Source organism: Rattus norvegicus, chromosome 6, assembly GCF_021556685.1.
Source record: "Rattus norvegicus strain SHRSP/BbbUtx chromosome 6, alternate assembly SHRSP_T2T, whole genome shotgun sequence".
NCBI lineage: Eukaryota > Metazoa > Chordata > Mammalia > Rodentia > Muridae > Rattus > Rattus norvegicus.
In genome coordinates, this window is record NC_141539.1 from 55,653,640 (window position 1) to 55,663,469 (window position 9,830).

At 42.1% G+C, this 9,830-nt stretch overlaps 1 non-coding gene across 1 annotated transcript; it reads right to left on the bottom strand.

Moving 5' to 3' along the window:
- Window positions 1-9,161: 9,161 nt before the first annotated feature.
- LOC120093433 (small nucleolar RNA SNORA48) lies at window positions 9,162-9,305 on the bottom strand. The gene has a single exon (XR_015623604.1). It is a non-coding gene; the product is annotated as a small nucleolar RNA SNORA48 (small nucleolar RNA).
- Between the last annotated feature and the right edge of the window lie 525 nt (window positions 9,306-9,830).

Here is a 9,830-nt window from a genome sequence, read left to right on the forward strand (position 1 = left end):
AATATTTTCCTTTATAAAAGTTGCCATGGTTATTGTGTTTCCTCATTGCAATAAAACCCTAAGACAGTGGCCTTGAACTCCTGATCCTCCTACAGCTTCTTCCCAAACCCCAGGATTATAGACAAGTACCACTATGAACCTATGCAGTGCTGGACTCATACTCAGGGTTTTTATATATGTTAGGCAAGCACACTACCAACTCATACACATCCTAACCCTATTTACCACATAGAAAAGATCAGCAATAGACACCCTGTTTAAGTTAACACTTATTTTGTGTTTGTTTAATAAAAAATTATTTATTTCTGTGCATAATTCCTCAATAAATGGATAATAGCAAAGGAAGAAAGTTGCATATGATAAGTTTCTCCAGAAGTCATTCATCTGAAAGAAGCCCATTGGTCTATCACCCAAAGCTTGGCTTGTTCCAAGGTATGCTATGATTTCAGAAACATGGGGAGGAGCCACAATGTTGTCAGCACCAGGCACAATGGAACTGGAGAACTGAGTGTTACAAATGCTACTGAAGAAACAAATGGCCATGACATTCCAGAAATGAGACTTGAGGGAGTACCGATATTCCTAAGTATTAAAGTAGAAGCTTTGGAGGCTGGGTACCCATTTAGACATCAGGTGGAGAATGACAAAATCCAGAAAAATCGTCTAAAACTCTATAAGGAAAGAGGAAATCTCCTATCTGTCTAGTAGGAACCTCAAGTTTATACTGCACAAACTAAACGTCTGATTAGCACTTCTAATCACATTATCTGTAACTCTCTTAAGGGAACCATGCAATATTTAAAGCCAGAGCCTGAGAATCATCACCTCCCTCCAGATCCCTCCATGAATCTCCCATTCCTCCACCACACACACCTCTCTTCCCAATGTGTCCTGTTTCCTCTGCTTCCAAATACCTCTGATCCCTTCACTCTTCCCAATCACGCTCCCTTGGTCCAAGCCACATTATTTCGTACACAGCACTGAATTGCTTTTCTTTTTGTTTTTGTTTCCTCTTAGGACTTTTTTTTAACTTTTTATTGATTCTTTGTGAGTTTCACTTTATCCAATCCGTTCCCTCTGATCTCTCTATTCCCTCATATCTACCCTTCACTCAACCTCACCCCCAAAATAAAACATACAAGCAAATAAACAAAAAAGGCATAGAACCCTTCTGCCAGGTCCTTTCTGCTTGACAGACTGCTAGCTAGTCTGCTCCCTGGAAGAGGCTATATCTTTAGACATACCAGAGGATCCACTGCACTCAGCATTTGGTAAGAACCACCCCCAACATGTCCCACAGCAGCTTCTGGGGGCCAGTGGACTCAGGGAACCACCATTCCCCAAAAACCCCACCCACTGAATACCAATCCCCTTCTACCTGGTCCTTTCTACTGGGACAGACTGCTAGCTAGTCTGCTCCCTGGAAAAGGCTATATCCTGAAGCATACCAAAGGATCTGCTGCATTCAGAACATTTGACATCATATCCTGAAACATATCAGAAGAACTGCTGTACTCAAAACATTTGATACCACACCCTGAGGCATCCCAGGAGATCTGTTGCACCCAAGGCATCTGACACAACTAGAGACATCCCAGAATATCTACTGCACCCAGGACACCACAGCTTGAAGTCATCCCAGGAGTTTCTCTGTACACAGGGCAGCTGGACAATAAACACCACAGTCTGAAGACCTCCTCAGGGCTCTGAGGCACGCAGGACAACTGACCTAAAAGACTGAAAGCCTCCCTGGAGTATGGTTGCACACAAAGAAGCAGAAACCACAGTCCATTGAACCGCAACCCCACGCCCCATGCCCCATGCCCCAGAACAGCTTCTCACAGAACAACAGGGTTACTTCTCCTCTGAAGACCCAATAGTCTGAAGGCCTAATATCTAAGGAGATCTACTGCAGCCAGGGCAACAAATCAGCAGCTTCTCTGCCCTTCTGAATATCCCCCAGTTGGAAGGCCCCACAGGAGGGCCACAGGCCTACTAGGAGACCTATTGCAACCCACGGACAAAAGAGGCAGACTCCAGACAGAGTCACCCAGACCAGCAAACACTAGGGATAACCAGCTGGCAAGAAGCGAGGGCAAGACCATAAGCAACAGAAGCCAATATATGTAGGCATCATCAGAACCCAGTTCTCTCACCACAGCAAGCCCTAAATATACCAACACAGCTGAAAATCAGGAAGCTAACTTAAAAACCCTATCTCATGAAGATAATAGAGTTTTTTAAGGAAGATATAAATAACTCAATGAAGTACAGGAAAACACAGGTAAATAGGTAGAAGCCCTTAGAAAGGAAACAAATAAATCCCTTAAAGAAATACAGGAAAACACAATCAAACAGGTGAAGGAATTGCATAAAGTGGTCCAAGACCTAAAGTGGAAGTAGAAACAATAAATAAAATACAGATGGAGGCAAACCAGGAAATGGAAAACCTAGGAAAGAGGTCAGAAATTACAGATGTAAGTATCACCAACAGAATACAAGAGATAGAAGAGAGAATTTCAGGTATAGAAGATATGGTAGAAGAGATTGACACAACAGTCAAAGAAAATTCAAAACATAAAAAACTCTAGCCCAAAATGTCCAGGAAATTCAGGACACAATGAAAAAAACCAGGTCTAGGAATAATTGGAGAATATAGGAGAATGAAGATTTCCAGCTCAAAGGACCTGAAAATGTCTTCAAAAAAATCATAGAAGAAAACTTCCCCAACCTAAAGCAAGTGATGGCCATAATGGTACAAGAAGCCTACAGAACATCAAATAAATGGGACCAGAAAAGAAAATCCTCTCGTCACATAATAGTCAAAACACTAAATGCACAGAATAAAGAAAGGATATTAAAAACTGCAAGGGAAAAGGGCCAAGTAGCATACAAAGGCAGACTTATCAGAATTACACCAGACTTCTCAACAGAGACTATGAAAGTCAAATGAGCCTGGTCAGAGGTCATTCAGACTCTAAAAGAACACAAATGCCAGCCCAGGCTACAATACCAAGCAAAACTCTCAATTGACATAGATGAAGAAACCAAAATATTCCAGGACATAACCAAATTCAAACAGTATCTATCTACCAATCCAGCCCTACAGAGGATCCTAGAAGAAAAACTCCAATACAAGGAAGATACCTATACCAAAGAAAGGACAAGATATTAAGCATCTCACACCAAAGTCAAAAGGAGAAAATCATGAGCACATAAAGTTACCTACAAAAACAAATATAACATGAACCAACCATCTGTCTTTAATATCTCTCAATATTAATGGACTCAACTCACCAATAAAAAGATATAAGCTAACAGACTGGATACGCAAACAAGATCCAGTGTTTTGCTGCATACAAGAAACACACCTCATTAACAAAGACAGGCAGTATCTCAGAGTAAAAGGATGGAAAAAGGTCTACCAAGCAAATGATCCCAAGAAACAAGCTGGAGTTGTCATCCTAATATCCAATAAAATAAACTTTCAACCAAAAGTTATCAAATGTGATGAGGAAGGACACTTCATATTCATCAAAGGAAAAATCTACCAATATAAAGTCTCAATTTTGAACAACTATGCCCCAAATGCAAGGGCACCCACATTCACAAAAGAAACCCAACTCTTACCAATGAATAGGTCATTGAAACAGAAACTTAAACAGAAACACAGTGAAACTAACAGAGGTTATGAACCAAATGGATTTAACAGAGATCTACAGAAAATTTCACCCTAAAACAATTCATCTTCTTTTCAGCACATCATGGTACCTTCTCCAAAATCAACCACATAATTGGTCACAAAACAACCTTCAACAGATACAAGAAGATTGAAATAATCCCATGCACCCTATCAGACCACCATGGCCTTCAATAACAGCAAAAGAAACAGAAAACTCACATACATGTGGAAACTGAATAACTCTCTACTGAATGATAATTTGTTCAAGGATGGAATAAATAAAGAAATTAAAGACTTCCTGGAATGAAAATGTTGACACATCATACCCAAACTTATGGGACACAATGAAAGCAGTGCCAAGAGGAAAACTCATAGCACTAAGTGCCCTGGTAAAGAAACTGGAGAGATCTTACACTAGCAACTTAACAGCACATCTGAGAGCTGTAGAATGAAAAGAAGCAAACTCACTCAAGAGGAATAGACTGCAGGAAATAGTAAAACTCAGGACTGAAATCAACCAAATAGAAACAAAGAGAATAATACAAAGAATCAGCAAAACTAAAAGCTGGTTCTTTGAGAGAATCAACAAGATAGATAAACCCCTAGCCAAACTAACTAAAGGGCCCAGAGGCAGTATCCAAATTCACAAAATAAGAAATGAAAAGGGAGACATAACAACAGAAATGGAGGAAATTTAAAAAAATCATCAGATCCTACTACAAAAGCCTATACTCAACAAAACTGGAAAATCTAGATGAAATGGATAATTTTCTAGACAGATACCACATACCAAAGTTAAATCCAGAGCAGGTAAACTTTCTAATAGGCCTATAACCCATAAGGAAATCAACAAAGTCATTAAAAACCTCCCAACCAAAGAAAGCCCAGGGCCAGATGGATTTAGTACAGAATTCTACCAGACCTTCAAAGAAGACCTGATACCAATATTCCTCAAACTAATTCCATAAAATAGAAATAGAAGGAGCAGTACCTAATCTATTCTATGAAGTCACAATTACTCAGATACCTAAACCACACAAGGACCCTACCAAAGAAGAGAAATTCAGACCACTGTCATTTATGAATATTGATGCAAAAATAATCAATAAAATTCTCGCAAACTGAATCCAAGAACACATCAAAACCATCATTCACAATGATCAAGTAGGCTTTATCCCAGGGATGCAAGGTTGGTTCAGTAAATGAAAATTCATTAACATAATCCACCATATAAACAAATTCAAAGAAAAAAATCACATGATCATCTCCTTAGAGGCAGAAAAAGCATTTGACAAAATACAATACCCCTTCATGTTAAAAGTATTGGAGAGATCAGGAATTCAAGGCCTATACCTAAGCATAATAAAAGCAATTTACCGTAAACCAACAGCCAATAGCAAATAAAATAGAGAGATACTTGAAGCAATCCCACTAAATTCTGGGAAAAAAAAACAAGGAAGCCCATTCTCCCCATATCTATCCAATATAGTACTCAAAGTCTAGCTAGAATAATAAGACAACAAAAAGAGTTCAAGGGGATACATATTAGCAAAGAAGAATTAAAAGTATCACTATTTGCAGATGAAATGATAAGTGACCCCAAAAATTCTACCAGAGAATTTCTCCACCTGATAAACACCTTCAGCAAAGTGGCCGGATATAAAATTAACTCAAATAAATCAATAGCCTTTACGCAAGTGATAAACAGGCTGAGAAAGAAATTAGGGAAAAATTTCCTTCACAATAGCCATAGATAATATAAACTATCTTGGGGTAACTCTAACCAAACAAGTGAAATATCTTTATAAGAACTTCAAGTCTTTCAAGAAGGAAATCAAAGATCTTGAAAAATGGAGAGATCTCCCATGCTCATAGATAGGCAGAATTAACATAGTAAAGATGCCCATCCTTCCAAAGGCAATCTACAGATTCAATTTAATCTCCATCAAAATCCCAACACAATTCTTCAAAAACATAGAAAGAGCAATTCTCAAATTCAAAAAACCCAGAATAGCAAAAGCAATTCTTAACAATAAAAGAACAACTGGGGGAATCACCATTCCTGACCTCAAGCTCTACTATAGAGCAATAGTGATAAAAACTGCATGGTATTGGTACAGAGACAGACAGGTTGATCAATGGAATAGAATTGAAGACCCAGAAATGAAACCACACACTTACACACACTTCATCTTTGACAAAGAAGCCAAAATATACAGTGGAAAAAAAGAAAGCATCTTCAATAAATAAATGGTGCTGGTCTAACTGGATATTTGTATGTAGAAAAGTTAAAATAGACCCATATTTGTCACCATGCACAAAGCTTAAGTCCAAGTGAATCAAGGATCTCAACATAAAACCAGATACACTCAATCTAATAGAAGAGAAAGTAGGAAAGAGCCTTGAACACATGGGCACAGGCAGAAATTTCCTAAACAGAACTCAAATGGCTCAAGCTCTAAGATCAAGAATTAATAAATGGGACCTCATGAAACTGGAAAGCTTCTGTAAGGTAAAGGACATAGTCAATAAGGCAAATTGGCATCCGACAGATTGGAAAAAAAATCTTCACTAACTCCACTTCTGATAGGGGGCTAGTATCCAAAATATATAAGAACTGAAGAAGCTTACCACCAAAAACCCAAACAACCCAGTCAAAAAATGGGGTCTAAACTAAACTGAGAATTCACAATAGAGGAATCTTGAATAGCTAAGAAGCACCTACAGAAATGTTCAAAGTCCTTAATGATCAGAGAAATACATATCAAAACAACCCTGAGATTCCACCTTATACCAGTCAGAACAGCAAAGATCAAAACCTCAGGTGACAACACACGTTGGCAAGGATGTGGAGAAAGAGGAACACTCCTCCTTGCTGGAGGGATTGCAAACTGGTACAACCACTCTGGAAATCAATTTGCACATTCCTCAGAAAATTGGACATAGACCTACCTAAAGAACCAGAAATACCACTCTTGGGAATATACCCCGAAGATGCCCCATAATGCCACAGAGGCACATGTTCCACTATCACATAGGACTTATTTGTGATAGTCAGAAGCTAGAAAAAAATTCAGATTTCCCATGACAGAAGAATGGATACAAAAAATGTGGTTCATTTACACAGTGGAATAGTAATCAGCTATTAAGAACGAGGACATCCTGAGTTTTGCAGGCAAATGGATGGTACTAGAAAATGTCTTCCTGAGTGAGGTAACTCAGAACCAAAAGGACATGCATGGTATGTTCTCAATAAGTGGATATTAGCCAAAAAAAAAAAAAAAGTAGAGAACACCCAAGATACAGTCCACAGAATGCAAAAAGGTCAACAAGCTGAAGGCCCCAAGTGAGGACACCTCAGTTCCACTTGGGAGGGAGAAGAAAGCATCAAGCAACCCCAAGGAGGGAGGGAATGTCAGGGAAGGGGAAGGGAATGAGAGAGTGGAGAGGGGAACATGATCTGGTATTGAGTGGGGGAAAAGGACTGAAGCCCTGAGGGCCAGCAGAAAGAATGGGAACAGGCGACTTTGGGAGGAAGGAGGTTGGAAGGACCCTTTAGAATGTACCAGAGACCAGGAAAGTGAGAGACTCTCAGGATTCAAAGGGTGGGGGAATCCTAGATGAAAGACCCTAGAGTGGGAAATCCATCTCCAGCAGAAAGACAGGGCATCAAGTGAGGGATGGGGTTGTTATCCCACAGTCAGAGCTCTGACTCATAATTCTTCCTGTCTGAAAGAAATGCAGGAATGGAAATGGAGAAGAGCCTGAGGAAAAGAAGATCCAGTGACAGGTCCAACGTGGGATCCAATTCGAGGGGAGGCCCCAAAATCTGACACCATTACTGAAGCTATGGGGCATTCACAGAAAGGGACTTAGGATGACTGCCCTCCAAAAGACCCAACAAGCAGCTGAGTCAGATGCAGTGCACCCAACCAATGAACAGAAGCTGCTGACCCCTCTGATTGAATTAGGGAAAAGCTGGAGGAAGCTGAGGAGGAGGGCAACCCTGTAGGTGGACCAGCAGTCTCAATTAACCTGGACCCCTGAGATCTCTCAGACACTGGGTCACCTACCAGGCAGCATACACCAGCTGATATGAGGTCCCCATCTCATAATACAGCAGAGGACTCCCTGGTCTGGGTTCAGTCAGAGAAGATACACCTAATCCTCAAGACTGGAGGCCCCAGGAAGTTTAGAGGTCTGGTGGGGTGGATGGGGTGGGGACATTCTTGTGGAGACAGGGTGGGAGGTGATGTGGAACTCTCAGGGGGTGGACAGGGAGGGGAATAAAATCTGGAGTGTAAAAATAAATTTTTAAAAAAGCATAGAAAAACATTTCATTGTGGAAGCTGTAATATGTCATAGGGTGTCATCCCACAGTGTATCTCTCTGTCCACACATCTTCACTTGCAAGTATTCATTGCAATGAATCATTGGTCTGGTTTGAGGTTTCTGCCTTCTGTGACACCATTAATATTGGATTCTCACCAGGACTCCTCCTAGTGATCCTGTTGTTGCCCTGTGACATGGAGATTCTGCAGCTTTGGATGAGCAGGACTGGCCAACTCAGAGCCCTTCTGGGAGTGGGTGGGCTGAGCTGGTCAGCTGGCAAGGAGCAGGGCCAGCTCATCCCCTTCTCACAACCCCAGAGCCAGCTCTTCAGACTGCCTCAGCTGGTGAAGGGGGAGGGGAATCACCTCTTGCATCCATAGCTCTTACAGCAGAGGAGCAATGATGGGGCCAGCTTACCATCACTCTCACCCTCAGAGCTGGTTCACTCAAGACCCCTTATCCAGGCGAGGTGCAGGGTCTGCTTTCCCTAGTGCTGCCACAGGTGAATGCCACCGCCAGTGGGGGTGGGGGGATTGGAGCCAATTCTGCACAGCCCCTGGGCGTTCACATGGTCCCCACTAGCTGCCCTGACCAAAGATATCCCCACGTTCTCTAGTAGTAATATGAGCCGCAGACATTGATGCTGACCTCTGCCACTACATAGACATGAACCCAGACGTGGCCCTTATTATCTGGGACCTCACCATGGCCTCAAAAGGCAGGGCTGGCTACTCCTTTCCACCCTGGAGTCTCCAGTTCCGTCTCTCTTCTAAGGCTCAAGCTCCTCCCCTTTTCTTTCTCTCCCTTCCGAACACTACGACCACTACATACTAGCACATTGTGGTGGCTCCTACTACAGAATTGCCAGACTGCTGAATAGACAGACCCCAGGTGACGTCCTCTGTCCTATATCCCATCTGTGCCGGATGGAAGAGGGCAGGTTTATGGGTGGCAAGGCCTTCTGAAGGTCTCCTCTTCCTCCTCTGCTACGGCACTATTTGGTGGTAGGGATGCTCTGTGTGTCTACAGCCTGACTGTGCCGTGGGACAGTGGGCAGGTCTGTGGGCGTGGCTTAGAGGAAGGTAGGTCTCTGTCTTACTCCTTCAGCCACCGCAGTGTCTGGACTTGATTTGATTTGATTTGATTCTTATGAGTCCTAGGCATAAGACAGCTTTGGCCACCAAGCCAGGCATCAAGCTAGGATAAACAAAGGACTGCCATCCGCTCTGTCCTTGACTGATATAAGAACACCACCAACAATAAGGTGTCTCTTTGCCTGTTGCCAGGGGTCCATGCTTGTTTTGTAATGCTCACATTGTACTCTGTACACACCACACTGATGCACAATTGAGAAGCAACTTTTAGGACCTGTATAGTGGTTTGCATGAGAAATGGCCCCCAAAGACTTAGATAAACTGTTTGGGGATGCTGTGGAACCTTTGGGAGTGGTACTACTAGGATCTATGGCCTTGTTGGAGTGAGTGTGTCCTTCTTAGAGGAACTATGTCACTGAGGTAGACTTTGAGGTCTCAGAAGCTTAAACTATGCCTACTGTGGCATTCACTTCTGCCGCCTGCAGATCCAGATGTAGAAATCTCAGCTCCTTCTCCAGCACCACGTCTGCCTGCACGCTGCCATGCTTCCTGCTGTGATGATAATGGACTAAACCTTTGAACTGCTAATTAGCCTCAGTTATATGTTTTCCTTCATAAGAGTTGCCATGGCCATGGTTAACAATAAAACGCTAAGACAGAAGTTGGCACCACGGACTGTGGTGTTGCCGTGATAGGCCTGAGCTTTTGTTTGGAGGAATGTA